Source organism: Moschus berezovskii, chromosome 1 (assembly GCF_049115385.1).
Source record: "Moschus berezovskii isolate FMDL1 chromosome 1, NW_MosBer_1.0, whole genome shotgun sequence".
Lineage (NCBI taxonomy): Eukaryota > Metazoa > Chordata > Mammalia > Artiodactyla > Moschidae > Moschus > Moschus berezovskii.
Window position 1 is genome coordinate 33,228,851 of NC_142460.1, and position 17,802 is coordinate 33,246,652.

Sequence of the window (17,802 nt, forward strand, 5' to 3'; positions counted from 1 at the left end):
CTGAGCTTCTCAGACCTGGGAAGTGCATGCAACCCAGGGCCGGCCTTGGACAGTTCCCGGCAGAGCAACCTAGAGCCTGTGCAGTGTAGACTGGGACAGCACAAGCACCGTGAGTGGGGGCAAACCCAGTGTGGCCAAAACACTTCGAGCACTCCCCACAGACGCCAGATATTTGTCTGCAGCATTCCTCTCTTCCCAGAACAGGACTGAACAAGTGAGCCTTAAAAAGTGTCCACCACCGCCCCCTCGGAGAAGGCAATGGCAAGCCACTCCAGTACTCTTGCCTAGAAAATCTCATGGATGGAGGAGCCTGGTAGGCTGCAGTCCGTTGGGTCGCTAAGGGTCGGACACAACTGAGCGACTTCACTTTCACTTTTCACTTTCACACATTGGAGAAGGAAATGGCAACCCACTCCAGTGTTCTTGCCTGGAGAATCCCAGGGTCGGGGGAGCCTGGTGGGCTTCCGTCTATGGGGTCACACAGAGTCGGACACCACTGAAGTGACTTAGCAGTAGCAGCAGCAACCGCCCCCTAGTGTCAGGTCAGAAATTAGACACTGAAGAGAACAGCAAACAGAAGCTAAAACAGAGGGAACCACCTTGGAAATGACAGAGAAGTCTAGAGGCTACTCCAAGAATAAGACCGAAAAACAGAGGCAAGAGGTTTAAGCCCGAATCCTGAGGACACCAGAGAACTCCTGACACCAGGGGACATTAATCAATAGGAGCTTATCAAACTCCTCCATACCTACACTGAAACCAAGCACCACCCAAGGGTCAACAAGTTCCAGAGCAAGACATACCACGCAAATTCTCCAGCAACACAAACATAGCCCTGAGCTTCAATATACAGGCTGCCCAAAGTCACTCCAAACCCACTGACATCTCATAACTCCTTACTGGACACTTCATTGAACTCCAGAAACAAGAAATCCAGCTCCACCCACCAGAACACCGACACAAGCTTCCCTAACCAGGGAACCCTGACAAGTCACCCGTACAACCCCACACACAGAGAGGAAACTACATAATAAAGAGAACTCCACAAAATGCCAGAAGACGAAAAGGCCAACCCAAGCACAGCAATATAAGCAAGATGAAGAGGCAGAGAAATACCCAGCAAGTAAAGGAACAGGATAAATGCCCACCAACACAAACAAAAGAGGAAGATATAGGGAATCTACCTGATAAAGAATTTCGAATTTTGATGGTGAAAATGATTCAAAATCTTGAAAGAAAATGGAGTTACAGATAAATAACCTGGAGAAAAGGATTGAGAAGATGCAAAAAAGGTTTAATAAGAATGTAGAGGAAATAAAAAAGAGTCAATATGCAATGAATAATGCAATAGATGAGATCAAAAACACTCTGGAGGGAACAAACAGTAGAATAACGGAGGTAGAAGACAGGATAAGTGAGCTAGAAGATAGAATTGTAGAAATAAATGAAACAGAGAGGAAAAAAGAAAAACTAATTAAAAGAAATGAAGACAGTATTAGAAACCTCTGGGACAAAGTTAAACGTCCCAACATTCGAATCATAGGAGTCCCAGAAGAAGAAGACAAACAGAAAGACCATGAGAGAATACTTGAGGAGATAATAGTTGAAAACTTTCCTAAAATGGGGAAAGAAATAATCACCCAAGTCCAAGAAACCCAGAGAGTCCCTAACAGGATAAATCCAAGGCGAAATACTCCAAAACACATATTAATCAAATTAACAAAGATCAAACACAAAGAACAAATATTAAAAGCAGCAAAGGAAAATCAACAAAGAACACACAAGGGGATTCTCATAAGGATAACAGCTGATCTTTAAATAGAAACTCTTCAGGCCAGGAGGGAATGGCAAGACAAACTTAAAGTGATGAAAAAAAATAACCTACAGCCCAGATTACTGTACCCAGCAAGGATCTCATTCAAATATGAAGGAGAAATCAAAAGCTTTACAGACAAGCAAAAGCTGAGAGAATTCAGCATCACCAAACCATCTCTCCAACAAATGCTAAAGGATCTTCTCTAGACAGGAAACACAGAAAGGTGTATAAACTCGAACCCCAAGCAATAAAGAAAGTGGCAACGGGATCGTACTTATCAATAATTACCTTAAACGTAAATGGGATGAATGCCCCAACCAAAAGACAAAGGCTGGCTGACTGGATACAAAAACAAGACCCGTATATATGTTTTCTACAAGAGACCCACCTCAACACGAGGGACACATACAGACTGAAAGTGAAGGTCTGGAAAAAGATATTCCGTGCAAACAGAGACCAAAAGAAAGCAGGAGTAGCAATACTCATATCAGATAAAATAGACTTTAAAACAAAGGCTGTGAAAAGAGACAAAGAAGGAAACTACATAAGGATCAAAGGATCAATCCAAGAAGAAGATATAACATTTATAAATATTTATGCACCCAACATAGGAGCACCGCAATATGTAAGACAATTACTAACAAGTATGAAAGGGGAAATTAACAACAAAACAATAATAGTGGGAGATTTTAATACACCACTCACACCTATGGATAGATCAACTAAACAGAAAATTAACAAGGAAACAGAAATTTTAAATGATACTATAGACCAGTTAGACCTAATAGATCTCTATAGGATATTTCACCCCAAAACAATGAATTTCACCTTTTTCTTAAGTGCACATGGAACATTTTCCAGGATAGAGCACATCTTGGGCCATAAATCTAGCCTTAGTAAATTCAAAAAAATTGAAATCATTCCAAGCATCTTTTCTGACCACAATGCAGTATGATTAGATCTCAATTACAGGAGAAAAACTATTAAAAACGCCAACATATGGAGGCTGATCAACACACTGCTGAATAACCAACAAATCATAGAAGAAATCAAAAGAGAAATTAAAATATGCATAGAAATGAACGAAAATGAAAACAGAACAACCCAAAACCTCTGGGACATTGTAAAGACAGTGTTAAGGGGAAGGTTCATAGCAATACAGGCACACCTCAAGAAACAAGAAAAAAGTCAACTAAATAACCTAACTCTACACCTAAAGAAACTAGAAAAGGAAGAAATGAAGAACCCCAGGGTTAGTAGAATGAAAGAAATCTTAAAAATTAGGGCAGAAATAAATGCAAAAGAAACAAAAGAGACCATAGCAAAAATCAACAAAGCTAAAAGCTTGTTCTTTGAGAGGGTAAATAAAATTGACAAACCACTAGCCAGACTCATCAAGAAACAAAGGGAGAAGAACCAAATCAATAAAATTAGAAATGAAAATGGAGAGATCACAACCGACAACACAGAAATAGAAAGACCATTAGAGAATACTATCAGCAATTATATGGCAATAAAATGGATAACTTGGAGGAAATGTACAAATTCTTAGAAAAGTACAACTATCCAAAATTGAACCAGGAAGAAATAGAAAATCTGAACAGACCCATCACAAGCAAGGAAATAGAAGCTGTAATCAAAAATCTTTCAGCAAACAAAAGCCCAGGTCCTGACTGCTTCACAGCTGAATTCTACCAAAAATTTAGAGAAGAGCTAACACCTATTTACTCAAACTCTTCCAGAAAATTGCTGAGGAAGGGAAACTTCCAAACTCATTCTATGAGGCCACCATCACCCTAATCCCAAAACCTGGTAAAGATCCCACAAAAAAAAGAAAACTACAGGCCAATATCACTGATAAACATAGACGCAAAAATCCTTAACAAAATTTTAGCAATCAGAATCCAACAACACATTAAGAAGATCATACATCATGACCAAGTGGGCTTTATCCCAGGAATGCAAGGATTCTTCAATATCCGCAAATCAATCAATGTAATACACCACATTAACAAACTGAAAAATAAAAATCATACGATTATCTCAATAGATGCAGAGAAAGCCTTTGACAATATTCAACATCCATTTATGATAAAAACCCTCCAGAAGGCGGGAATAGAAGGAACCTTCGTCAACATAATAAAAGCTATATATGACAAACCCACAGCAAACATTATCCTCAATGGTGAAAAATTGAAAGTGTTTCCCCTAAATTCAGGAACAAGACAAGGGTTCCCACTCTCACCACTACTATTCCACATAGTTTTGGAAGTTTTGGCTACAGCAATCAGAGCAGAAAAAGACATATTAATATTGTAAAATAGTTAGCCTCCAGTAAAGATAAATAAATAACAAATAAAATGAAATCTTATGACATGTTTTCCTGGACTCTACAATCAGAAAATTGATTATATTATGACTGCCCTAAAGAATATTGCATATAAGAATTAGCAAAAAATACATAAACACTCGTACTTACAAAAAAGTGAACAGTTAATTCAGATTTTTTTAATGTATAAAAGATTCAAAATATTCATACTGACTTGTGCTGAAATGCTATTTTACTTTCTTGCAGATTTGGGATCACATAAGTCAAAAAATTGATTATTACTTTTTAGGTTTTTCAAGTCATTGAATGAAGTTGAATTGTTTGGCCTAATGATTGCAGCTCTGGCATTATTATCAGTTTTACATGTGTAACAACAAAAAAAGGAAGAGATGTTTTAAAATTCTGTTTAGCTTAGATTTTATATACAAATGACTATTAGACAGTGTCAGTGATGACCAACCCAATGTAATCAAAGTTCAAAACACAACACTAGTTTTGTGTCAGTAAATTAATTACCAGACACCACAGTATATGGATGGATGAGGACAGCTAAGAAGAGATTTATTGACAGGAAGGAATCCACCTGCCAAACTGTCCTCACAGCAGGTGAAAGCAATTTTGTGACCAGAGGGAGTTTGAGGAATTGGTCTACTAACCACCCAGCATGCTACCTATCCATCTTAGATAATAAGCACAAACAGAAATAGAAAAAAAAAAAAAAGCCACTCAGAGATATTTGAAATTTCAGGCCATCACTTATTTATTTAACTAGACAGACACAGAACACATATACATTTTTGAATGAATATACTGGAAAAAGATTCTCCACACCTTAGCAATGTGATTTAATTTGAAATATCACTGACAAAATGTTATTTGGGAAGAAGTCAGTAGTATGCAAGAAGTCACAATATTTATAAGGACCATATCTATGGCTTTCCTGACAAGATCAACAAAGATATTTGGGGAAGAAATAGTGAAAAATAGACACAATATATTATCTCAAGTGACTGTGCAATTTAGTAATTTGCCTGGAGAATCCCAGGAACGGCGGAACCCGGTGGGCTGCCGTCTATGGGGTGGCACAGAGTCGGACATAACTGAAGCGAATTAGCAGCAGCAGCAGCAGCAGGGAAACCATGATAGAATGTGGGAGGGAGGGTAGAGAAACATAATATATATATAGTATATTTAAATAACTCAACTTCAGCATTCAAAAAGCAATAAAGTTTCTATTTAGCAAATTCATTCCATTTGCTGCAGTTGCTGTTTCTTCTGTGTTGTCTGCTGGGTTCATCCATGGATAATCTCAGGCTCTTCAGCAACCATCTGTAAACTATTTTTACCTGCATATGATTTATTAGTTATCATTACTTAAAACACATAGTTCTACCCTATACAATTCATTTTTTATTCTCTGATTACACAAGTTTTCCCCTTGCTCTATCTGTTCAAAATTGAGAAAAAATAATTAACTTGTGGCTTGAAATCTTCATTAATGAAAAATACATATTGACACATGTTTTATAATATTAACTCGAGTTCTAATATCATTTCAAACTTTAACCCACCAACAAAATTGAAAATTTAGTCTTCCATTATAACTGGAAAGCTTTATTATAGCTGACATCTTTGTGCCATTAATATACCCGGATAAGATATGTTGTTTGTTTTTCAGTTCAGTTGTTCAGTTCAGTTCAGTCGCTCAGTCGTGTCCGACTCTCTGCAACCCCATGAATCACAGCACGCCAAGCCTCCCTGTCCAACACCAACTCCCGGAGTTCACTCAAACTCATGTCCATAGGAGTCGGTGATGCCATCCAGCCGACTCATTCTCTGTCATCCCCTTCTCCTGCCCCCAACCTTTCCCAGCATCAGAGTCTACAATCCATCAAATAAAAGAGCTTTTAAAAGAGTCACGATTCTATTAAAATGAAGACAGCAGCACATTTTTAGAACTCTACTAAGAAGAACTCATATTTTGAGGGGTTTTGTTTTGCTTTTCCCTTTCTTGTTTTTTGTTTGTTTTGTGTGTCTGTGTGCACATGTGAGTGTTTTTCAATTTGGAAATCTAGATAAACCAAGCACATTTGTATATAAAATTTCATGTATTCCTTGTACACTAATTCTAGTGTAGGTGGTACTCAAACGTACTGAAACATTTCTATTTATTAGGACTGTATCTCACATAAATAACACTTCCCTGGTGGCTCAGATGGTAAAGCGTCTGCCTAAAATGCAGGAGACCTGGGTTTGATTCCTGGGTTGGGAAGATCCTTTGGAGAAGGAAATGGCTGCCCACTCGAGTACTCGTGACTGTAAAATCCCGTGGATGGAGTAGTGTGGTAGCTTACAGTCCATGGGGTCGCAAAGAGTTGGACACGACTGAGCGACTTCACTTTCTTTCGGCTCTGTTTTACTTCAGTTCAGTTGCTCAGTCATGTCTGACTCTTTGTGACCCCATGAACCAGAGCACCCCAGGCCTCCCTGTCCACCACCAACTCCCGAAGTCTACCCAAACCCATGTCCATTCATTCGGTGATGCCATCCAACTATCTCATCCTCTGTTGTCCCCTTCTCCTCCGGCCCTCAATCTTTCCCAGCATCAGGGTCGTTTCAGATGAGTCAGCTCTTCGCATCAGGTGGCCAAAGTATCGGAATTTCAGTTTCAACATCAGTCCTTCCAATGAACACCCAGGACTGATCCCTTTTAGGATGGCCTGGTTGGATCTCCTTGCAGTACAAGAGACTCTCAAGAGTCTTCTCCAACACCACAGTTCAAAAGCATCAATTCTTCGGTGCTCAGTTTTCTCTATAGTCCAACTCTCACATCCATACAAGACCACTGGAAAAACCATAGCCTTGACTAGATGGACATTTTTTGGCAAAGGAATGTCTCTGATTTTTAATATGCTGTCTGCTGCTGCCAAGTCACTTCAGTCGTGTCCGACTCTGTGTGACCCCAAAGATGGCAGCCCACCAGGCTCCCCCGTCCCTGGGATTCTCCAGGCAAGAACACTGGAGTGGGTTGCCATTTCCTTCTCCAATGTGTGAAAGTGAAAAGTGAAAGTGAAGTCGCTCAGTTGTGTCCGACCCTTAGCGACCCCACAGACGGCAGCCTACCAGGCTCCTCCATCCATGGGATTTTCCAGGCAAGAGTACTGGAGTGGCTTGCCATTGCCTTCTCCGAATATGCTGTCTAGGTTGGTCATAACGTTCCTTCCAAGGAGTAAGCGTCTTTTAATTTCATGTCTGCAATCACAATCTGCAGTGTTTTACTTAAAAAAAAAAAAATGTATAGCAACAACTGTCAACACTCACTGGCAGATAGTCTATTTTCAAAAAAAAGGTTCATAATACTGTCCAAGAAAAAAAAAATCTACTAACTGTATTGTCACTTGAAAGTTTTCAAACTACTTTTAATATTTCACCAATATGCTCGCTCAGTTCCTAATTATTTTTGGATCCTGCTGAGTAATTTTCTCAGCTTCTTATTATGGTGATTTGCATTGCTTCTCACATCTGGGTTCTTTTTATGCTGTTTATTTTTTATTGTTTGGATTGACATAGGAGTTTCAATTTTCTCTTTAGAAGACAAGCCAAAACTTTTCTTAAAAATTAAAATTTCCAGCAAAGTTATAAGTTGTCTCTAGCTGTCTTATGTTTGTGTGCTTAAAAAATGCAGCAGTTAAGTACTGCCTTGTTTTTCCTTGTCAAAGGAAACTGGCTCTCGGATCTTAGTTTTTTTTCAAAAGGGGAAATGCATATGTTTTATTTTTTAGATTAGACAGATGACATTCAGACAGTGATGAAAGGATCTTAAGAAAATTCATATATTTTATTTATTTTTCTTCTGAAAGCATTTTTAATCAGGTAATTTTTTCCAATATAAGGTTAGACTTACAAGACTTTTGCTCATTTTGCCCTAAAATGTAGTGTGCTGTTGCTACTGCTGCTAAGTCGCTTCAGTCGTGTCCGACTCTGTGCAACCCCATAGACAGAAGCCCACCAGGCTCCCCCGTCCCTGGGATTCTCCAGACCAGAACACTGGAGCGGGTTGCCATTTGTACTTTACCACAAAGGATTTCAAGTATCATTGTCATAATGATGACAAAGATAAAGATGATGTTATCTACCTGCAAAAGGTTTCTAGTGTTTAATTTTGTTATATTTGCTATTTAAACTCTCAAAATTAAATAAGATTTCTATGATTAAATTAAAAAATGAACCAGAAATCAGGACTTCTGACCTAGTATCTAGCCTAAATTTGGGAAATACTGCCTTAAAATTAGTCCCCTATTATTCATAAACATAATTATTTATATATTTTTCATGTAGTTCACATTTTTCCAAATGACTTAAAGCTCTATAAGACCAAGCCACACTTATTTCTGTTTACGGTAATATTTAAATAGTTCCTAGCATAGAAAAAAAGAACACTTCAATAAATTGCTGCTCAATGAATTAATCACTAACATTGAAGCACCCATTGGATACCTATGGCCACTAAATAGACATGCTAAATTGTAGCAATTTCCACAATAATTTTAACATAAATCACTATCTTCTCTTTGGAGGATTTAAATATTTAATTTATTTCTGATTGAGCGATTGGAGAGGGAAACGGCAACCCACTCCAGTGTTCTTGCCTGGAGAATCCCAGGGATGGGGGAGCCTGGTGGGCTTCCATCTATGGGGTCACACAGAGTTGGACATGACTGAAGTGACTTAGCAGCAGCATACAGTATTACATTATAGTGTACAACACAGTGATTCAATGTTTTGTATATTATAAAACTATCACAATGTTAAGACCAGTTTTATTATCACTCACTGTACAATTGATAAAATATTATTTACACTATTACCTATGCGTTTATTATATCTCTGTGACTTATTTATTTTATAGTTGAAAGTTTTTACCTCTTCATCACCTTCATCTATTTTATCCATCCCACAACCTACTTCCACTTGGTCAGTCACCAGTATCTAAGAGTCTATTTCTGTTTACTTTTGTGTCTTCATTTGTTTGGTAATTTTAGATTCCATATATTAGTGAAATCAGAGTGTATTTATTTTTCCCTGTCAGACTTTGTCACCTAGCATAATACCTTTCAGGTCCAACCATACTGCCCCAAGTGGCAAGATTTTATTTTATGGCTTTTATGTTACATATATACATATGACTTTCCTGGTGGCTCAGATGGTAAGGAGGATGCCTGCAATACAGGAGACCAGGGTTCGATCGCTGGGTTGGGAAGATCCCCTGGAGAAGGAAATGGCAACCCACTGCAGTATTCTTGCCTGGAAAATCCCAAGGACAGAGGAGCCTGGCAGTCCATGGGGTCGCAAAGTGTGGGACACAACAGAATGAATTTACTTTTGTACATATGCCACATCTTCTTTATCTATTCCCCTGTCATTGGACCCTTACTTAGGTTGCTTCAATATCTTGGCTCTTGTAAATAGTGCTGCAGTGAATATAGGTTCATATATCTGTTTGAATTAGTGTGTCTATGTTATACTTATAAATAGAAAGGAGTGGAATTGCTGGATTATATATTATTTCTAGTGGAATAATTCTGATGGAACAGTTTTGTACTGTGATTATGCTGATAGTTACACAGAGTTATATTTGCAATCAGTCAGTTCAGTTCAGTTGCTCAGTTGTGTCTGACTCTTTGTGACTCCAGGTAATACAGCACGCCAGGCTTCCCTATCTATCACCAACTCCTGAATTTTACTCTAGTTCATGTCCATTAAGTCGGTGATGCCATCCAACTATCTCATCCTCTGTCGTCCCCTTCTCCTCCTGCTCCCAATCCCTCCCAGCATCAGGGTCTTTTCAAATGAGTCAGTTAATCGCATCAGGTGGTCAAAGTACTGGAGTTTCAGCTTCAACATCAGTCCTTCCAGTGGACACTCAAGACTGAGCTCCCATAGGAAGGACTGGTTGGATCTCCTTGCAGTCCAAGGGACTCTCAAGGGTCTTCTCCAAACACAGTTCAAAAGCATCAATTCTTGGGCACTCAGCTTTTTTCATAGTCCAACTCTCACATCCATACATGACTACTGGAAAAACTATAGCCTCAACTAGACAGAACTGTGTTGATAAAGTAATGTATCTGCTATTTAATATGCTGTCTAGCTTGGTCATAACTTTCCTTCCAAGGAGTAAGCATCTTTTAATTTCATGGCTGCAATCACCAACTCTAGTGATTTTGGAGTCCCCCAAAAATAAAGTCTCTGTTTTCACTGTTTCTCCACCTATTTGCCTTGAAGTGATGGAACCAGATGTCATGATCTTTATTTTCTGAATGTTGACCTTTAAGCAAACATTTTCACTCTCCTCTTTCACTTTCATCAAGAGGCTCTTTAGTTCTTCTTCACTTTCTGCCATAAGGGTGGTGTCATCTGCATATCTGAGGTTATTGATATTTCTCCCAGCAATCTTGATTCCAGCTTGTGCTTCATCCAGCCCAGCATTTCTCATGATGTACTCTGCATATAAGTTAAATAAGCAGGGTGATAATATACAACCTTGATATACTCCTTTTCCTATTTGGAACCAGTCTGTTTTTCCATGTCCAGTTCTAACTGTTGCTTCTTGATCTGCATACAGGTTTCTCAAGAGGCAGGTCAGGTGGTCTGCTATTCACATCTCTTGAAGAATTTTCCATAGTTTATTGTGATCCACACAGTCAAAGTCTTTGGCATAGTTAATAAAGCAAAAATAGATGTCTTTCTGGAACTCTCTTGGTTTTTCGATGATCCAGTGGATGTTGGCAATTTGATCTTTGGTTCCTCTGCCTTTTCTAAAACTAGCTTAAACATCTGAAAGTTCACAGTTCACGTATTGCTGAAGCTGGGCTTGGAGAATTTTGAGCATGACTTTACTAGCGTCTGAGATGAGTGCAAATGTACGGTAGTTAGAGCATTCTTTGGCATTGCCTTTCTTAGGGATTGGATAAAACTTTAAAAAAATATTCTCAAATAAAAAAGAAGTGCTTGTAAAAACTGGTGAAATACAAGAATTTAAACATTGCTTTCTGGTTTAAACTGTGTACCAATGTCAACACTCACCCTACCCCCTTTTTTTTTTGACAGTGTACTATGATTATGTAAGATTTGAGTGGTGGTTGGTTGTTTAGTCCCTGTCGTGTTTGACTCTTGCAAACCCATGGACTTTAGCCCACCAAGCTCCTCTATCCATGGGATATCCTTGGCAAGAATACTGGTGTGGTTTGCAATTTCCTTTTCCAGGAAGATTTGATTACTTAAAAGGGAACTGTATGAAGAATTTATGGGACATCTATGTGGTACTGTGACAAGTTTTGTACAACAAAATATTTCAAAATAAAAATGTTTTATAAAGTTCTAGGTCATATTCTTTCTCTCACTTTCTGATAGACCTTTTATTTTTATTTTTATTGGAGGCTAATTATTTTACAATATTATATTGGTTGGTTTTGCATATATTCACATGAATCCGCCCCAGGTGTACATGAGTTCCCCCTCCCGAACCCCCCTCCCACCTCCCTCCTCCCCTTATCCCCTCTCTGGGTCATCCCCGCATACCAGCCCCGAGCATCCTGTAACATGCATTGACCCTGAACTGGAGATTCATTTCACATATGATAATATACATGTTTCAATGCCATTCTCCCAAGCCATACCACCCTCACCCTCTCCCACAGAGTCCCAAAGACTGTTCTATACCTCTGTGTCTCTTTTGCTGTCTCGTATACAGGGTTATCATTTGCATCTTTCTAAATTCCATATATATGTGTTAATATATTGTATTGGTGTTTTTCTTTCTGGCTTACTTCACTCTGTATAATAGGCCCTAGTTTCATCCACCTCATTAGAACTGGTTCAAATGCATTCTTTTTAATGGCTGAGTAATACTCAATTGTGTATATGTACCAAAGCTTTCTCATCCATTCGTCTGCAGATGGACATCTAGGTTGCTTCCATGTCCTGGCTATTATAAACAGTGCTGCAATGAACATTGGAGTACATGTGTCTCTCTCAATTCTGGTTTCCTCGGTGTGGATGCCCAGGAGTGCGATTGCTGGATCATATGGCAGTTCTATTTCCAGTTTTTTGAGCATTTCCCCTAAAGTCAGGAACAAGACAAAGGTGCCCACTCTCACCACTACTATTCAACATAGTTCTGGAAGTTTTGGCCACAGCAATCAGAGCAGAAAAAGACATAAAAGGAATACAAATTGGAAAAGAAGAAGTAAAATTTTCACTGTTCGCTGATGACATGATCCTCTACACAGAAAACCCTAAAGACTCTACCAGAAAACTACGAGAGCTAATCAATGAATACAGTAAACTTGCAGGTATAAAATCAACACACAGAAATCACTTGCATTCCTATACACTAATAACGAGAAAATAGAAAGAGAAATTAAGGAAGCTATTCCATTTCTGATAGGTCTCATGTAATATTTATATTATTTATTTCTTAACTGTTTGGTAATTTTCAGCAGTGCAATCATCTAAAGTCTGGAGTTATCTATGGAAAAATATTTGTTTATGGATTCAGTCTTTTTACTAGATATATTAAATATGATCCTATGTGAAAAGTGGGCTTCCCATGTGTCTCAGTGGTAAATAATTCTCCTGTCAATGCAGGAGATTCAGGTTCAATACCTGGGTTGGAAGGCCCCTTTGAGAAGGAAATGGCAATCCACTCCAGTACTCTTTCTTAGAGAATCCCATGGACAGAGGATACTGATGGGCTACAGTTCAAGGGGTCACAAAGGGTCGGGCATGAATTAGCAACTAAGCAAAGAGAGAAAGGGGAATGCACAAATCAAGCTAACTTAAACATCTAAGCATCTATGTGAAAAATGAACAATAGACAACATTTAGGAAATAGACAAAGTATATAAAATTACCAAAACTTTCTATTTTTTTTTTATTTCTGAAAAAGAATTTTATTAAAAAAGCACAAATGCAAAGAAATGAACAGAGGAAAATTTATGCGTCGAACCTGGACTGGTCACTTATGATAATATACATGCTACAATTCCATTCTCCCCAATCATTCCACCTTCACCCTCTCCCACAGAGTCCCAAAGACTGTTCTAAATGCCTATGTCTCTTTTGCAGTCTCTTATACAGGGTTCAGGTTACCATTTTTCTAAATTCCATATATATGCGTTAATATACAGTATTGATGTTCTTCTTTCTGGCTTACTTCACTCTGTATAATTGGCTCCAATTTCATCCACCTCATTAAAACTGATTCAAATGCATTCTTTTTGATGGCTGAGAAATACTCCATTGTGTATATGTACCAAAGCTTTCTTATCCATTCATCTGCAGATAGACATCTAGGTTGCTTCCATGTCCTGGCTATTATAAACAGTGCTGCAATGAACATTGGAGTACATGTGTCTCTTTCAATTCTGGTTTCCTCGGTGTGTATGCCCAGGAGTGCGATCGCTGGATCATATGGCAGTTCTATTTCCAGTTTTCTGAGGAATCTCCACACTGTTCTCCATAGTGGCTGTACCAGTTTGCATTCCCACCAACAGTGTAAGAGGGTTCCCTTCTCTCCACACCCTCTCCAGCACTTATTGCATGTAGACTTTTGGATAGTAGCCATTCTGACAGGTGTGAAATGGTATCTCATTGTGGTTTTGATTTGCATTTCTCTGATGATGAGGGATGTTGAGCATTTTTTCATGTGTTTGTTAGCCATCTTTATGTCTTTTTGGAGAAATGTCTGTTTAGTTCTTTGGCCCATTTTTTGATTGGGTCACTTAGTTTTCTGGAATTAAGCTGCAGGAGCTGCTTGTATAATTTGGAGATTAATCCTTTATCAGTTGCTTCATTTGCTATTATTTTCTCCCATTCTGAAGGCTGTCTTCTCACCTTGCTTAGAGTTTCCTTTGCTGTGCAGAAGCTTTTGATTTTAATTAGGTCCCATTTGTTTATTTTTGCTTTTATTTCCAATATTCTGGGAGGTGGGTCTTGGAGGATCCTGCTGTGATTTATGTCGGAGAGTGTTTTGCCTACGTTCTCCTCTAGGAGTTTTATAGTTTCTGGTCTTACATTTAGATCTTTAATCCTTTTTGAGTTTATTTTGGTGTATGGTGTTAGGAAGTGTTCTAGTTTCATTCTTTTACAAGTGGCTGACCAGTTTTCCCAGCACCACTTGTTAAAGAGACTGTCTTTTCTCCATTTTATATTCTTGCCTCCTTTGTCGAAGATAAGGTGTCCATAGGAGCGTGGGTTTATCTCTGGGCTTTCTATTTTGTTCCATTGATCTATATTTCTGTCTTTATGCCAGTACCATACTGTCTTGATGACTGTGGCTTTGTAATAGAGCCTGAAATCCGGCAGGTTAATTCCCCCAGTTCCATTCTTCTTCCTCAAGATTGCTTTGGCTATTCGAGGTTTTTTGTATTTCCATACAAATTGTGAGATTATTTGTTCTAGTTCTGTGAAAAATATTGTTGGTAGCTTGATAGGGATTGCATTGAATGTATAAATTACTTTGGGTAGTATACTCATTTTTACAATATTTATTCTTCCAATCCACGAACACGGTATATTTCTCCATCTATTCATGTCCTCTTTGATTACTTTCACTAGTGTTTTATAGTTTTCTATGTACAAGTCTTTTGTTTCCTTAGGTAGATATAATCCTAAGTATTTAATTGTTTTCATTGCAACAGTGCCAAAACTTTCTAATAGTTAATGCAGGAGACCTGGTTCAATCCATGGGTTACAAAGTGAAAGTGTTAGTCACTCAGACTTATCTGTTCTTCCTATTACTATATCAAAAAGCATCTTCACAAATATTCTTGATTTCATTCCTGGGACCCTCAGAACTTTTCTGCCATCTACAGATATCCTTAAAAACTTACCTGAGCCATTGTCATTCTTCTCAATAGAATTCTGTGAAAGCTTTCATTAACTTCAAATAAAATCTAAACTCATTTCTATATGCTAGTAGCTGTGTTTGATCTGGGCTCTCCATACCTTTCCAAATACAATTGTTTCCCTTTTCCCTGGTCTCACCACATTAATGCCCAATGGCTTCCTTTCATTTTCTAAAACACGTTACAGGGTTGGGGGCACAGACTTGTAGCAGTACATGCCTGGGATCTTTTGAGGGAGGTCACCATTATCTTCATTATCTCCACCATAGTTTGGCATCAGGTGGAATTCCAGTGGAGCTATTTCAAATCCTGAGAGATAATGCTGTGAAAGGGCTGAACTCAATATGTCAGCTAATTTGGAAAACTCAGCAGTGGCCACAGGACTGAAAAAGGTCAGTTTTCATTCCAATCCCAAAGAAAGGCAATGCCAAAGACTGCTCAAACGACTGCACAATTGCACTCATCTCACACGCTAGTAAAGTCATGCTCAAAATTCTCCAAGACAGGCTTCAGCAATATGTGAACTGTAAACTTCTAGATGTTCAAGCTGATTTTAGAAAAGGCAGAGGAACCAGAGATCAAATTGTCAACATCCACTGAATCATGGAGAAAGCAAGAGAGTTCCAGAAAAACATCTATTTCTGTTTTATTGACTATGCCAAAGACTTTGACTGCATGGATCACAATAAACTGCGGAAAATTCTGAAAGAGATGGGAATACCAGACCACCTGACCTGCCTCTTGAGAAACCTGTATTCAGGTCAGGAAGCAACAGTTATAACTGGACATGGAACAATAAACTGGTTGCAAATAGGAAAAAGAGTAATTCAAGACTATATATTGTCACCGTGCTTATTTAACTTATATGCAGAGTACATCATGAGAAATGCTGGGCTGGATGAAGCACAAGCTGGAATCAAGATTGCCAGGAGAAATATCAATAACCTCAGATATGCAGATGACACCACCCTTATGGCAGAAAGTGAAGAACTAAAGAGCCTCACTAAAGTGAAAGAGGAGAGTGAAAAAGTTGGCTTAAAGCTCAACATTCAGAAACCTAAGATCATGGCATCTGGTCCCATCACTTCATGGGAAATAGATGGAGAAACAGTGGAAACAGTGACAGACTTTATTTTGGGGGGCTCCAAAATCACTGGAGATGGCGATTTCAGCCATGAAATTAAAAGACGCTTACTCCCTGGAAGGAAAGTTATGACCAACTTAGCGTATTAAAAAGCAGAGATATTACTTTGTCAACAAGATCCATCTAGTCAAGGTTATGGTTTTACTAATAGTCATGTATGGATGTGAGAGATGGACTATAAAGAAAGCTGAGCACCGAAGAGCTAATGCTTTTGAAATGTGGTGCTAGAGAAGACTCTTGAGAGTCCCTTGGACTGCAAGGAGATCCAACCAGTCCATTCTAAAGGAGATCAGTCCTTCATTGGAAGGACTGATGCTGAAGCTGAAACTCCCATACTTTGGCCACCTGATGCAAATAGGTAACTCAGTTGAAAAGATCCTGATGCTGCGAAAGTTTGAAGGCAGGAGGAGAAGGGGATGACAGAGGATGAGATGGCTTGATGGCATCACTTACTCAGTGGACCAACGAATTAGAGTAAACTCCGGGAGTTGGTGATGGACAGGGAGGCCTGTCGTGCTGCAGTCCCTGGGGTCACAAAGACTCGGACACGACTGTGGGACTGAATTGAACTGAATGTGTGCATCCATATTCAATTGTGTGTCTCTTTGTGACCCCATGTACTGTAGCTTGCCAAGCTCCTCTGTCCTTGACATTCTAAGGCAAAAATATTGGAGTGGGTAGCCATTCACTTCTCCAGGAGAGCTTCAAGGTAGTTTATCCTTCTACTTAAATAATCAGGAATTCGTTTCTTTAATTTTCCATATTACCCATCTGTTCTCTATATTATTGGTTTCTTCTCTCATATTTTATATTTAAGTTAATATTTTCAATTTTTATGTTCTTAAGTTTAGATCATCATAAATTTTAACCATACTTGAAAAAGATAAGCCTATATATTTTTCTCTAAACACTATTTTAGCTGTAACCCCAAATGTTGGTATGCTGTGTTTTAATTTATTTCAAGTTTGTGTGTGTGTGTGTGTGTGTGTGTGTGTGTGTTAGTCACTCAGGTGTGTCTGATTCTTTGCAACCCCGTGGATTGTAATCCATTGCCAGGCTTCTCTGTCTGTGCAATTATCCAAGTAAAAATACTGGAATGTGTAGCCATTCGCTTCTCTAGGGAATCTTGCCAATTCAGTTGTTGAACCCTTTTCTCTTGCACTGTAAAATATTAACAATGGACACATAAAAATAAATCCTTTAGTAACAGAAATATACACGTTGTTAATCATATATTGTCTTCTATTGTTGCCCACACACTAAGCTGCAAATGAAAGCTTAATGGTAATCCAGAGAAACTGGATTGCAATCTTCATATTTTCACATTGATGAAAATGTTGTTACAATTTCAGATTGCCTGATAAGCTGTAAAATATTAAAATATACTCATAATTAAATAACAGAACAAAGATGAAAGTAAAATGAAAATCATAAACAATTTGTAACTGAAAAAGTATAAACACAGTAGTTCTTCAGGGGTGAAGCAGGGGAGTAAATAAAACAAATTTTGTACCAAAAAAGAAAATGTCTGGAAATACTCAGTTAAGTTGACAAAACCAAGTAAAGACTAAGAAAATACTAAACAGCAGAAATGAATAAACTAGAA

General features: G+C 38.4%; 1 pseudogene; it reads right to left on the minus strand.

Annotated features, from left to right (window-relative positions):
- The window catches only part of LOC129550242 (tumor susceptibility gene 101 protein pseudogene), a 32,484-nt pseudogene extending 17,438 nt beyond the window's left edge, over window positions 1-15,046 (minus strand).
- Window positions 15,047-17,802: the final 2,756 nt, after the last annotated feature.